Source organism: Falco punctatus, assembly GCF_963210335.1.
Source record: "Falco punctatus genome assembly, chromosome: 3".
Lineage (NCBI taxonomy): Eukaryota > Metazoa > Chordata > Aves > Falconiformes > Falconidae > Falco > Falco punctatus.
Window position 1 is genome coordinate 28,749,719 of NC_137582.1, and position 15,496 is coordinate 28,765,214.

At 38.8% G+C, this 15,496-nt stretch overlaps 1 protein-coding gene across 2 annotated transcripts in view; it reads left to right on the forward strand.

Annotated features, from left to right (window-relative positions):
• RNF19A (ring finger protein 19A, RBR E3 ubiquitin protein ligase) overlaps positions 1-15,496 on the forward strand; it is a 57,425-nt gene that overhangs the window by 12,113 nt on the left and 29,816 nt on the right. The window lies entirely within an intron of this gene.

Genomic DNA, 15,496 nt, shown 5'->3' on the forward strand with positions numbered 1-15,496 from the left:
TCTAAAAACCCTGCAAGCTGCCTAACTGCACATTAGTATAATTTTGTAAATGTATTTTTTTTCCTGCTGAAGTAAGTTTCTTAGTTATATATAGTTGAATTAGTCTTCAACAACTTCAGGGATTACTGTAGCTTAAGTGATAACTGATCTATGAAATAAGAAGTAAGTCTGAATTAAAACTGAAGGCACACTGAAAACAAATGATGTAGTATCTTACAGAATTCTGCAGTCTAGCTTAAGTTCTGTTTTGTTTTGGTTTTTTTAAAATGTCATGTCCCTAGATATTTAACCATTTAATTGTACTGATGTTGAGGATTTTCTTCATATATTTACAACTTGGAAGTGACATCAGTGTTTTCCTGGAACTGTGATTGTTCAATTGTGCTTGCTAGTACTGGGAATAATACCCTGTGGTTGCTTTCCTTTTGTAAAGTAGTAAGATGAATATTAATGTATATGTTCTAGCAAGTAACTTAAGGAAATGTTTGAAAGATCCTCTGTGCTGACATAAAGCTCCTTTTTAAGAAACTTAAATAGCTTTTCAATGAAATTATACACCTGCTTCCTCTAATGTATTTGTGTAACTGTTTTCTTTGGAACTGTAGGAGGAAATAAATGGTTTCAAATAAACATTGAAGCTCCTGACTTCAAAGAACTTCAAAAGTGAAATAGCTTTACTTTCCTTTCTCAAACAAATAAAAAATACCTTGTTACATGTTTTTTATTCATGTGTATAAATCTAAAGGGAGGTTCATCTTGGGTCTTTTACAGGAAAAGAATTATTAGTATAGGACACCTCCAATAAGGTTACGTTAGGGACATGGTCTAGTGATGGATTTGGAGGGGTAGACCCTTGATGATCTTGAGGGTCTTTTCCAACCTAAATAATTCTGTCAATTAGTGTTGGAGGAGATTTACTGGATTTGTTTTCATCTGTTGCATATCTTTTTTATGGTGATGTAAAAAGAAAAGTTCTCCTTGGGCATGAGCTCCCTGGGTGAGAAGAGACAGTACAGCTAATTTTTTCTGCAGTGGTGATGCAGGGCGGTGTCTTTTCTTCTTCAGTGACTCCTTACCTAGAGTATCCCAAAAATAGACTAGATAGCATCTGTTCTCATGCTCTGCTTAACCAGGACATTAGTTAAAGAGTATAATTAAAACACAATAGTTTTTACTGGTAAAGGCTGCTTAATCAGGATGCCTGCAGATACTCTGTCTTCAGGTAAGCTTATGTATATGCATAGATCAAATGTTCAAAAGTGGTGGATGCAGATTTGTTTTCGTTGTTCTTATTATATAACTACAGTATTAAATGCTTCTGAGATTCTGTCTTGTTTAGATTTCACTGACAGTTGATTTCTTCTGCAAATACAACCTGTAAGGACTTCTTTCCCTCATCTTCTTAGGATGCTGCATGTGTATACTCTTGCTGTGTTTGTAAGTGTATGTATAGCATTATCAAAAACTTAGTTTGCTTTGGTGTATTAACAAAACTTTTCATTGAAGTGCGCTCCTTTAATATTATGCTCTGTAATACAGTGCTTTCAGTAATCTCCTGGAAATAACATAATTTTTAAGATGTCGTATCAGTTCAGCTCTACTTCACAGCAGTTTTTTGGTGGGTTCAGAGACTCATTTTCCGAGGCCATGATTAGTGAAATATTTTATTCTTATTGACAAGCCAGACCAGATGTGAATTACAGGTAAATACAAGGACTATGTTTGATATACCAAGTGCTCTCCCTAGCTCTCTAATTGGTCTGACTTCCTCTTGCTTTTAATCAGGATGCCTTATTGAATGTTACAGCATCAAAGCTGTTAAATTACTGGAAAATCTCTGTCACAGCTAGATAAGACTGTATTTTGTTTCATTAGAATAAAGTTAACTTTAATTTTTTTAAGGAAGCTTTTCTTCATAACCTTGTTTATTCATTAGAATAGGCTAATATGTTTACATCGTAATAAAGTACACTGCTTTCCATCCTGTATTTGGTATTTTGTGAAGGATTTTTTTTTAGGAAGAACAACATATTTGTTAGAGAACTGAAATACTACTGTATTTTTATATGTCCATAAAATTTTAACTTCAAGGTTATGTTTCATTTAATACTTGTAACAAGTTTGTTCCAGGTTAAAGGGAGCTTGCATTCCTCGCCAAAAATTGGATACAAATACTCTTCTTAAAAGGCAGCACTTTGAATTGCTGGAGCATTTTACATTCAAGGCATCAGTTTAAAATTTTTCTGTCTTGCCAGTTGTGGTTACAAACTGGTTTATAGCTAATCAATGTGTTTCCGAGGCATTTAAAATAATGAGGGAAAAAAAAAAGATTTAGAGTAAAACTAATTCTTTTGCATAATTGGGTTGCTATTACAATACTAGGTTTTTCTTTAACTCAATGATTTTGATAAAAAGTGTGGGCTATTTTAGATGTTATGTGTAATCAGAGGGGAATATGGGAGTTTCGGGGAGTTACTTTACCCGGTGCTGTACAGGAAAACAAAGAAAGGAAATTCACTCGGAGCCAGAGTGTGGTACCTGGTTTGACTGTGCATAACTGGTCAGCTATCTGAGAAATGTTTGTAATATGCAGAGTATCAGAATACTCCTGCTGTTAATTCCCCGCTACACTCTCTTTTTATTGGTAGCTGATATAGTGATTGAGAGGAGATCGGATTTCCCCTCTGCCTTGAAAACCAAACCAAATCCTTTCCCTTCCCCAGCCCAGACTGGGAACGGAGAGAAGTTACACATGGGGTTGGGGAGACTCGTTCATTTCTGACCCCTGCAGGTGGCCGCTGAAAAATTCGGAGACTGAGATTAAATCACTGAAACGGATACCAGTGTCGGACAAAAGCCATCCCGCATGCTCCAAGGGGATTCGATCGCAAGTTTAATAATGCTTCACAAATGAGAAAAAAACGTGCTGTCAGTTTGCTGAAAAATTTATTAAGACAAAACCCATGCCTGTTCAGGATGCGGTTCTGTTGGGTTTTTTTTCCTGCCCGTAGTCTAGTCTTGATTATGGGGGAAAAAATATTTTAGTCCAAAATTGAAATTCAGGTGATTAGTGTGGTATCTAGTTGGGTTTATAGCCTGGTTCTGTTCTTCTGTATCTGCAATTAGACAGCAGTCTTAAAATGCCCTGTGACATCCTGAGTCAAAATAATCTGACTTTTGACTACCATTTTCGGGTTTTGTGGAATGATATTTTCTTGAATAGTTGGCCTCTCCATCTTTTTCTTTACATGGTTATTTTTTGCTACTCTTAAAGATGAGATGGGAAAATCCAGAAGAAATGGTGCTCAAGGATGACAGGATTTTGTACTTGCATGGGAGAGTTATTTCAGAACTTAAGATTAATTTTTCTTGTTGTCATTGTATCTTATTTCTTAAACTTCATTTAAGGAATTCTTAGTGGAATATAAATGCAGTATCAACAGCGTATCTGTAAAACAGAGGCTCAGAGCTGTTAGAAATAAAGCCTGTCATGTGGCAAGGCTGGAAAGAAAATGAAGGGTTCGCTGTAATTTGGCAATGATGTTTATTTGGCAGCCCTCCCATCTTTTCTTATCTTGGCTGGTGTTCCATCAGTCCGTGCACTTATATATGATTCCTTAAATTCCATTTATTCAATAGCCAGCTGAAAATGTGATGCATCAGAAAGATTATGAAAGAGACCTGTGATATACCATAATAAAGAAAAAGACCCAAATTTGTTTTCCTTTCTGAACAATCCACGGTTATTCTACTATCTATTAAAACTGTGATTTTTAGATCAGTTTGTCTATTGAAGTTTCTGTCACTTTAAAAGAATGAAACTTATGTAAGACCAAAAAATTTCATGGTGTTTCTTCTCAAGGTTTATTATTTCAGTCTGATTCATTTCCTGTTTTCTGCTAATGCACTGACAAAAGCAGAAACAAGTATCCTTCAAGTATTTGTAAATCTAGAAAATACGTAATTTGCTGTATTACAAGTGGTTGCATGTAGCTGTAGATGCAAAGCTTTACACAGTACTTCTGTCAGTCTCTGTCATGTGCTTGCTTTCCCAGCTAACCCTGCTGCTCCAAGGCTTCACATCTCTTTAGGAGGCAGCTCTGTTCAGATCTGACAATGATGAGGATAAGTTAGAACTTCTGTTCTTGTATCATAATGTGAGAACAAGAAGATATTCGGTAACGTTAGTAGCAAATTGAATACTGATTTTAAAGGAGTAACTTTTTGTTGAGCTCTGTTTCATTAGTCTGTTGGGCTCATTACCATAGGCTTTCTTTGGGATTCACAGCATTGAGAGAGATTTGATATTTATATGGAGGGCAAAATAGAAAGGGCTAGAACATACTGGCAGGGAAATAAACTTATGTTTTGGATTTGAAAGCAGCCTGAAACACTGAAGAGTTCATGATTAGGGCATGGGCCCAATGGGAGACTACTTTCACCCATCATCCACACCACGGAGTCTTAGGTGCTCTGGAGACAGGATCCTGTACTTGTGAAATCAGTGCAACTGTCCTTATGTTCTGGTGAGGGACCCTACCTTGAGGGTAGGTCAGGAATGTCGATTATTTAAATAACAGTATGCTTTTTCTTATGGTTAGCGATACCTTGAAACATACTAAAATTGTAACATTTTGATACGTTCTTGTAAGATTCATGATGTTTGAGTAAAATATAGGTTGGGCTTATCTACTACATATATATTAAAGGTGTATCTAAAGAGCATGCCTTGCATAAAAGCTAAATCTTGCCCCTTTCAAGCAAATATCTGGAAAAAGACAAACACTTCCAACAGGGTATTGTTTAATGAAGTTGTGGTTCATGCTGTAATTCATAAATTTATGAATTAGGAGACAGTTGGAGGTTTGCAGTTTCTTTTACAAAGCAATCAAATTAAGTAATTGCTTAAATGGCTTTTTAAAATTAAACTTGGGATTACAGTGGTATGATATTTAAATCCTTTTTGAATTTGTATTTCAGAATTAGTCTGCATGATAGTATAGCAGGCTTGGTCTTGTGCATATTTCTCTGTTAGAGAAGACTACTTCACTTGGAGAAGTAAAAGCAAGGCCTTCAAGCTTTTGAATTATTTTTGTAGTGCGCTTTTCTGTGTGTAGATTGTGTTATTAGGTGCTTAAGTATAGAAGGTTTCTTATAAAAGTACCAACCTTTTTCTGTTATGGTTTGTGAAGTTAATACTGGAGATGTCATTAAGTTTTTGGGATTGTTCTGGTCCTGTTTATCAAGTATTTGTCTTTTCTTCTAAATACGTCGGTCCTTCAAGGGTGAGAAAGGCTTACTCTTAAATGGCATTAAATACATCCAGGCTACTGTTACAGACCATGTGTTTTGCTGAGCAAAGGAAAATTTAAGGGCTCTTTCTCCAGTGATGTCAGTCATACGGAGGATATTGTACTGTAAAATGAACAGTGGATTAAAGGGAGAAACATAATCTCTTTGTACTGGCATAGTTCATGGATATTTGAGAGACACTATGGGGATACATAATGAGAGGAAAAAAACATTCTTTATTTCTGCTCCAAATGGTGGTGGGATTTATAAATGCTTTTAAGGAGAGCCATGGTGAGGAGAGACTGGACTGGTGTGCTACGTGTATTACAGTACAGGCAAATAAATGCAAGTGGTGAAGTTACTGTGGCTTAATGCTTAGTATCTCAGGTGCAGGAGGCTGACCATGCGATCTCAGGCTAACTGTGAGAGGAAGACAGAGGTCTCCTCTGTGTGTTGTCAGGCTGTTCTGTGCCTTGTCTCTGAGAGAGTTTGGCAGGTCACATTCTCTGTCTGCCTCGACCTCCTATGTGTAAAATAAGAATGACATGTCCTTTTTTTACATGCTTTGTTTTTAGAATTTATACTATATCCAGAAAGACACACATATGCTAAGTGTATGATGTAGTGGAAATGGTCTTGGTAGGTATTCATTTTGACTGGGACTGCTATCATCACATAAGCAACAAATCATTCATCTTTTTAGGAGTGTGTGGCTGTATGTGTATACAATACTTGGAACTGATGGTACCTTCTATAAATAAGATGGTTTAAAACTTCACATTATGAAACCAGGCATTCAGGTTTTTTATTATATTTCATCCAAAATGTGGTTGGTCTGAAACATTTCTATTTTGTGGCTTAACTTGGATATTAAAACCAACAAAACCACCAGATACTGTTTCTGAGAATGCAGAGGAAAGGTTTCTTATTGTTTAAAAATGTAATCCCTTGCAACTGCTCTGAAAAAGTTATGCCTGTATGTTACAGCGGAGGTGGTTGTCTTATTTTCTTTCTTTTTTTTTTTTAGTTTCCTTGAGAAGCCTTGCTCCATCTTTGTTCTTTCCCTGTGAAAACTTGCAAAGAATGTCAAATTTTTAGAAAGTGGTTTTGGGCATTTTCTTTAAAGACTAGTTGGTGTGACACGTAAATTCCTAACTATTTCACATAGAACCAGACTTTTTTAGCCGTTGTAGCAATTGGTGAGATATTTAAATTTTGGCTCCCAGCTGCCAGGCATCAAGTCATTAATGAGAGAGCCAAGTGAGAAGGAGGAATGCTTCCTCTGTGCTTTGTCTCAAGCCTCAACCTGGCAGAGAACCAAGTGGGAGATGCTTGCCTGCAGAGGAGGTATAGAAAAAGGTGGTGGGTAGAGGCAGCAGGGGAAAGAGGAGATTATGCGCTAAGTGTATGCCTTTAGGAAGAGTAGGATGAAAAGGCTGCATGCTGGGATAGAGGAACTGAGGGTGATGGAGGCTGAAACTACTGGAACAGTTGTTTTTAAACTTTTTAAAGATCAAATTTCTTTTCTTTTTATGACAACTTTTCCTATTTCCCATTATATTTCCCTTCCTGCCATACATGTATTTTTGTAGCTGTCAAACTTGATCGTCTGCAAAAGAAAATGATGGAAGGAATGAAGGGACTATTCACAGGTATTGTCCTCAACCCCTGCTAGGTATTGGCCAACATCTGGGCCAGCACAGTGTTACGTGGGTTTGGTTCCTGGGGAGGTTACATGAAGCTTAGCCCTGGATAGCCCTCTAAGCTGCTACCCTATGTCTGCTGTTGCAGGAACATGGGTTCAGTTAGTTGTGTTCCTCCACCGAGGTGTATTGCACAACCCCACGTTCAAAAAGCACTGCAGCAGACGGTAGTCTCCTCGAGGGAAGACATTCTAGGTTTGTTTTCTGGTTTAGAAACCCATTGGGGAATATTTACCAAATCTGTTACGGGGATAGAAGCTTCAAAGAGAAACTAGTTCTAGCTAATGCTAGCTAAATCTTTGCATTTGGTGCCTGCACATTACTAAACTGTATAAAATTTGTTAAGAGAACATTCTCATGCCCTAACAACAGAAAAAAATATTGTTGACATTTGAATAATCATAGACAACAGCCACATTATTTGGATGATGCTGGGGTATAAACTTAGGATAGAAAATGCTAGAATGAGGGATCTGTGGTAGCTTCATTTGTAGGGTATTTGTGGTGCTGGGCAAGGCCCTTATTACAGCAGGTTTTTTGTTTTCCTGTATACCCATCTTTAGACATTCAGGTGCTGATCTGCAGGTAGCTACTGCTGTCAGCGCTCAGCGGGAGTTTTGAACCTATACAATCTTATACTGACACAGAACAGCCTTACAACTTTGGCAGCCTACAATATCTTGCTATTCTTACTTTGGGTGGCAGTTTTAGCTGTTTTGTTTAGGTGTCTGTTTCCTGTTTTGAAAATTTGGAAAAATAATCTTCCATTGCAGAATTACTATGAAGATTACACAGGACGACTCTAAAGATTGATTTGTTGATTTTTGAAGCCACTAGTCTGGTAAAAATAGCTTCTAGACTTGTGTGGTATTTGTGAATTCCGTGTTGTATAATGTTGTTGTAAAGCAAAAAATATACAATACATAAGTTACGGGTCCTCATTTAATAGGGAAATGAGGAATAGCCATCCATGGAATGAGGATAGCTGCAGAAGAATTGGTATGTCTGTGTGGTCTTACAGGAAGTTCAAAAGCCAGACCCAGCCTTTAGGATACTTTTCATCTGGCTCGGTGCCCTTCTCCCTAAGATCTGGAAGTGGCTGCTAGAGCACTAAGGAGCATACAAACAGCAGTTTTCCATCTTCTCTTATTACAGTTCACCTACTGGTGCTGTGTTGCAACTTGTCCCTGTAGCAAGCACTCAGCTTCTTGGGTGGGAAGCAGCTGGCCCCACTTGATCTGCACATCTGCCTACAGCACCCTGGCAGCTGGATCCCTGTTGTGGACAGGGGAAGAGATGTCCCAAAGTCCCTGAAAGCGGTGACAAGGATCAGATGCTCACATCCAGCCATCATATGTGCTGAGACTGGACGGGCACTTGCATTGCGTTCCAGTGCGTCAACTACACAATCAAGTGGGTGGATAGAGGATGCTGAATTTCGTTTTCATGGCCAGTTCGCATTCTGGTTTCCCTAATTTTTGAGCACTCAGGTGTGCAATGTTAAATGTCCAAACAGTTCTTAATGTAGTTTTGTGTACCTTTTGTTATCCATAGAGTATTTGGTAATGTGTGTCAGAAGCATATAACGTATTTACTGGGGCAAGGGCTTTCTGGGGGTGCTGAAGAAGGGTAGCATTGTCTCCTGTAACCATATTAGCACTTGTGATGTGATTATAGCAGGCATAGCTGTATTGGAACTTTTCTGTAGCATAGTTAAATACACTATGGGAAATACTTGATTCTACAGGAGAATCATCATCTTAATACAACAATTTCATTGTCTTGGTTGCTAGAAAGACTTGGTAGCTCAGCTTTCTTGGTGTATCTTGATACTCTAGACGCAAATTTAAAAGGTGTCGATATTAAGATAGAAAGTTAAAGTAGGAACCCTTGTCGTCACAAATGCTGAAACACAGGCATGATCCAAACTTGTATATTATATTAATTTCCTTCTTTATTATCAAGCCAAACTTAAGGAGGGAGTCACTTAACACAATTATTTTACACCAGGTTAAGACACTACGTAATGAAAGAAGGCCAGTTTCTAAAAACGTGTACTACTATTTTTCTTACTGTCCTGAGAACAATTTGTGTTGCATCCTCCCTCCCTTTCCCTTCTCTCTGTAATTAGTATGCCTCATTGTTATTGGTGAGGTGAAATTAATGAACAAACAATATTGCATCGATATGCCAGTTGTAGACACTTGTGACATCTCTGGTAGCTTATCTTTCACTTCACCCGTTTCATTTCTTCTGTCTTTCTCCTTTTCCTCTCCCCTTTTCTGTCTCACATCACAGTCCTTTCTAGGTTCCACAGGGGACTATATGACTGGATATTTGGAGGACGTTAAATAGCGAGGAGAGGGATTGTACCCAGACAGGGAAAGCTGTTAAATTTTAATAACTTGCTAGTTGTTTCTCACAAACTCTTTGCTGTTCCATTGAAAAGCAGCAAATGCAGCTGAAGATGCTGTAACCTCACTAATGGGGAAGTCTGGGCAGATACAAACTACTCCAGTTATGTCTAAATTTAAACAAAGCGGTATCTTTTTGAAAGTAACTGTTATCTTCCCAGTGTGGAACAATGTCAGCCTGACCTGCAGTTATTTAAAAAGGTTGCACTCAGTGTACCTTTCAATTTGAGTTAAGACTTGCTAGTAGAAGTAAATAATGAAAGTCTTGTGATGGCGAGCTGGAACAATTTGTTTTCAGACACAGCATTTGACATGAGAGTTGACTTGGCAGATTGTAGTTTATTTACATTTATTATTCATATTCTCTACCTGTTTTGATGTTAGAATCCTTCTGAACTTGCCTTGGCTTTTCTGCCTGCTTAAATTGCATTGCACAGCTGTCACAGTTACACAGCTGTGATAGCTACAAGATGATGATTTTCTTTTGCTGAGTGACAACAGTTTTGTTCTAAGGAGGATTTGTTACTAATACTGGGTAAAAGTTTGCAGCAGAGTACTTACGTAGTTGCACACAACTTTAAAAGAGTGAGGAATCATTTATTTTCCTTCAATGCAGTATTTGATAGCTTGCAGTTGGTAGAATGATTTGAGGATAAGTGCTAAACAGTGGGATTGCAAATCAAAAAGGTCAGAAGTAAGGACAAAAAGGGAATTGTCACGAATACTTTTATTGATAATGGCGATCTTAAAAGATGTGAGCAGGAAAAAGGGAAAAAAAAGGAAAGAGCAGCTAAAAAACCTTCAGAATTGATTTCTGCTTAACTTTTCAGTTAGTTTTAATTTTTTTTTAATGCAGTGTTGCATAACTGGTTATAGTAGTATATAAGTCCTCCTTACTGAAAGCAGACTTAACATACCAGAAATGACTTAGCAGTTTTTTGCAAAGTAAATAAAATCTGTGGAAGCATCTACTAATTTGAATCACAGGCTCGAAGCTTCTAAATAATTATTAACTTGCTAAAATAGGAATTTGTATGATTTACCTATGTTAAGATGATCTGATTAAACTGTCTCATTTCTAGACTACTAGAACTTTATTTTTTGTGCCTTATTTTTCAGCTAAAGTTGTTAAATTTCATAACTGCTGGAAAAGTTAATCTTACAATGGAAACAGATGTGTAACAGTTTTTTGCAGGGGACTTTCATTCCTCAGTGACAGTGATCAGGCCTGTTTTATTTCTGTTTTGGCACTGGTACAATGTATGATTCATTTTTGTCTCATGTTAGCTGTAGCAAGGAAACCACACATGTATTGCAGTGTAACAAGGTTAGAGAATTACATTTCAAATCGAATATGAAACAGTCAGCAAGGGTATTTTTTCATTCTGTGGAAGTTTTGTCCTGCGTTATAAAGCAGACCTGGGGAAAAATCTCTTGCGCAGATGTGTTTTAACTCCACTATAGGCATTTCTGTGGTGCCTGAAGAATGGAAATGGTGATAATACTCCATTATTGAAACCTGAAATATTGGAGTTTTTTTACCCTGGCTGTTCCCTTCCCTGTGTTGTCATAGTATTGCCCTCCTACCCCTCCAAAAAAACCTAAATAATAATAATAATAAAAATAAACCAAAAACCAACCACCAAAAAAATGCTGTGTTTTTTTAATTTCTTTCAATAGCCAGAGGAAAGGTCTCAGTTGAACCTAGAGCCTTGGATTTATACCTGTGTGGTAATCTGGGGGGAAGGAAGCCGTGATAGCTGGACTTTCCAAAGAGCAGCTGGCATCGTGTCCAGGTATTTTGTACTGATGCCAGTCTTGCTGGGAGGTGGCAAATGCAAATACAGGTTTGTCCAGATCACAGTCCATTGAGTTGGAACAGGATCACTGGTAAACTACAGTTAACTCCAGCTAATGTTTGATGGTGTCACCAGGTTATCTAGAGACAGATGTAGCCCTTCGTGAATATGAAACTCGAATCTCTTTGGGTCTGGTTTTTGTTCAGATGTCAACATAATCTCTGGTTTGTCTGGTTTATCTGTCAGATACTCATTTTTCTACCAGGAGCTGATTTACATTCAAGAGCGAAGTGGAAGCTAGTTGTTGTTATTGTTGCGTGTTCGTGTGCAGGTTTGTAAATCCATGTTTTAAATCTGTTTCAGCTGCTGCTGTCCTCTGTGAGGGTTCTTCTGTGTCATGTGGCACTTTTGCTGTGTGTCAGACAGAAGCTCTGATAGAAGTGGGGTGCCTTTCACTATACATGTGGGAGGGTAGCTGAAAGTAAGGTGTGAAGATGGCTCACGAGGTCTTTGTGCAGTGAGGGGACTGACTGTGAATGTCCTTTTGCAAACAGACCCGAGTTTGAGTATCTGTGACATGAGCCTTCACGCTTGTGAATGTGCCTTTGTGTGTGGCTTGTTGAGGGTGAGCATTGCCTTTCTGAGTAAAAATTCAGATTGTTATTGGTGTTGGATTGGAACAGAGGTGACCCCTCGTAGCTGTGGAATAGAGGAGGCTATTGAAATAATTTTTGAGATCTTTTTAGTATTATTAATTACCCAGATAGCCGCTGTGAGGTATTCTGCCACCGTTGTGGATACGGATATGGTGAACTGCAGGCAGTTTCAGGAATGCTTTAGTCTTAAGTGATTTGCAGAGTATATGAACTGTTAGCTTTGGCTACAGTTACTCCTTTTAGAGTAATCCAGATGTTTCTTACTTGAGGCATCTGTTTTGTTTTTGAAGATGGAGGAGGAGACAAATGCATGGCTTTCTGCCCTCGTTCTGTCCGGGCTGGGCTGTGTGGCCCGGAGGGACAAGGTGTGCTAGCAGCGGGCTGGTGCTGCTGTCCTGCTGAGCTGCCGTGACCGGCCGGGGGGATGAGGACGGGAACAGGGCCGCAGGCTGTGCTCTGCCTGGCCTGCTCTCCAGCTGCTGCTTAGCAGGTTGCTTCAGCTGACCTCCTGGGCTCTTGCTGCTGCTTCGTTCTCTTCCTGGCTCTCATCGATACAGGGAATTTACCTGGAGCCTGGAAGATGAGCCAGTGACATGAAGAGACAGTACAGCCGTAGTCTTGGACTGAAAAACTGCGTTTGTCTTCCCCCTCTTCCTGCTCTTCAGCATTTGTTTTCCGATTCGGGCATCCAGCCTCTGAGTTACATAGCACAATGGAGACTTAATGTAACTACTTCAGAAGCATCTGTTGGCAAGAGAGCTTTGACGTCAGCGAAGTTAGGGAGAGGTTTTGCATTGCACACATTCAGTCGCTCTGGCTGGTGTAGATAATCGCATGTTGGAATTGAAACAGAGTCTGGACCTGGTGTATGTGTGTGTGTATCACTGTGAATGGTGTGTGTAGCCAGCTACTCAGTGTGTATCTTTTGTGGGTAGAAAATGTACTTGACGAACTATGTATTGTCCAATTTGTTTATTACAGACATTTCAGATTATCTTGTAAATACTTGTGCCTGACGTTCTTGGCTTGCAGGATATTGCTTTCAGCTCTTTAAACTGGGTTTACGGTAACAGTTCTTTGCTGGTGTTTCAAGTGAAGATATTTTTCAGAAGGAATTTTTTGCCAGTGTTAACATTAGGTTTAGATAAGCAAAAAGAAAATAAATCAGTAATTGTCTACTGCAATTTGAAATTCATAATGGTTAACTTGCAAGTAGAAAGAAAGCAAGGATTTTAAAGATACACTGTGAATTTATGATCTGCCGGAGAAAGTGGTAATTTGTTTTTAAGACTAACAGAGGATTTACTTTTGTTATTGCTGATTAAACAAATTTCTTTGACTTGGAAATAAATATGAAAGCCTGTGTGTTATATTCAATTTAAGATACTTGTTTCATCTGAGATTTATCTGGATGCAAACAGCTCAGGAGAGCTATATTTAAGGCCATCAGAGCGGAACTGTGGGTGTCACTGTGACAGGATTCAAAGTCAAGCTGGAGGATTGCAGCTGATACAAAAAATAAACGAGAAGCTTTTGTAGTGTTTACAAATTACTTACTCGGCTTTTTAAAGGAAAAAATCATCCTGACATTTGAGGACTGTATCTCAGATTTAGGCTAACGAGTACTCTTGGCCTGAGGTAGCATCTTTTGTACTAATTCTGTTTATGGAGTGTGATGTTTCTGTGGTCTAGGAAGCTTTTAAATCTGACTTGAGGTATTGGGTTTTTTAAAAAGTTTTACTGAAAAGGGTTTAGTTGAAGATATATTGCCAGTGTTACTGCTTTAAAACCACAAAGTATGGTTTTACCTCAGAACCTGAAATAACGCAGGTTTGTTTGGAGGCTATAATTAGAAAGTGTTTAGCTGTTCTAAATAATGGAGAAAGTAGGCACAGTAGCTTTTCTAGGTATTGCGTTATGCTTGCTTCGTTTTTTTTCCCTTTTGTGCCTGTAATTGTTTGAAATGGATGATGTGTCACAGTCTGTTGCACAAAGGGACCCAACTAATGACGTTTCCATAATTGTCTAGAAAGAGCTGTTTAAGATGATGCTGTGTGGAGGAAAAAAGTTACCATCACCCAATGTGTATGTAAAGACATGTTAGAATATGTCTGTTTGCACCTGTAAATGTGGGATTGGGTGTGGAGGGGGAAAATGTTAGGGGAAAGAGGCTTTGTAGTCCCTCCTCAAAAGCATGAGAACAGGGGAGTTGTATTTCAGAAATATTCCCTGTGTTGTGGGGCCTGGCAGTGGAGGTGTAACTTGCTAATTTGAAAGTCATGGAGTAAATGGAATAGTGCAAATACATCTTGACCCACACTTGGTTTTGTCCTTTCAAACGGCAGTTGCTCACTGAGTGCCGCCAAGCGCTCCTGCAGCCCTCCTCAGCTGGCAGAGGAAAACCACTGTAGGTCTCCTGCATTTTATTTTTTTTTCTCCTGGCTTTGTGTTGTTGTTAAATGTATTAAGCACAGCAGGGAACCTTGAGGTTTTTGGGTTGGTTTTTTTTGAAAGTTTGGTGGGAAGCATTCTGACAGTCTGGAATGTCACGGCATTGCCAAGGTTTTGTCGGTACTGTGTGACCCAGAGTGTCACCTGGGGTGCAGGACTGTAAGGTCTCTGGCTAACACACAGTGGCTTGCAGGGGATTACAAACGCCCCTGTCTTGCTTTGTGCTTTGGTGCCATTGACAAGGCAATGAGGACAAAGAAAATTTCTCAACAGTAAGTCTTCAAAGCCAGGAGCGGGTGTTTTTGCACTAACCTTTCTAGCTATTTGATATAGCAGGTTTTTTGCATAGAGAAACTGCTTAGTCCCTAGTCTGTAACAGTTCCACTGTGTTGCTGTCAGTGAAAAAATGTTTGGAAAAACTTGCATCAACCTGGCTAAATCCTGCTATGTGCTGACATAGCATATTTTTTTTGTCACAGTATATGATGTTGTTGTAGGTGGAATAACGGTGCTGGCAGAATAACTCCTCCTGTTGGCATATATTGTATTTCTAGCGTGGGTACAGAGCCAGATGTACCTTAAATGACAAGTGTTCAGCTTTTTTCTTGTTTTGTGCTTTTTAACTGGCGTTTACACTATTTATAATGCTAGTGGAGTCTATCTGTAAAGGCTGCTAGATCATTCCCCTTCTGTTGCCCTGTCTATGCTGAATAGGCTGTTATCTTTTCAGACTGGTCTTTTTTATTTATTTATCTTCAGCAGGACTGGAAGAATCCTTTCCACTAATTGTTTTTCCCCAAAGAAGCGTCAGTTTTGAAATTTTCACCTTGTGTATCTGTAAGCAAAGATCTATTTATTCATGGGTAGTCAGTTTATTTTTAGCTTCCTTTTCTAATGTTCTCTTCTCGTTCTACATTGGGTTCAGCTGTGAGATAAGTTTCGTGGTACTTTTGCCATTTCCTGACGCCAATGGTTTTTCTGGAGGCAGTGAGTGTTTCCTGTCTGGAAGCTAGAGGCAGTGTTCCTGGCAGGATGGAGTATTTTTGTTTCCCTGGCTAGACCTTTCCCTGTCTTTGTTTTTGTCTCTCTTTTTCTCTCAGTTGTTCATCCTTTTTTTGATGTTGGTCTCTATTTGAAATAGCACCAGTTCTAACTAGAGCTTTCGCTAAACAAAAAATGAA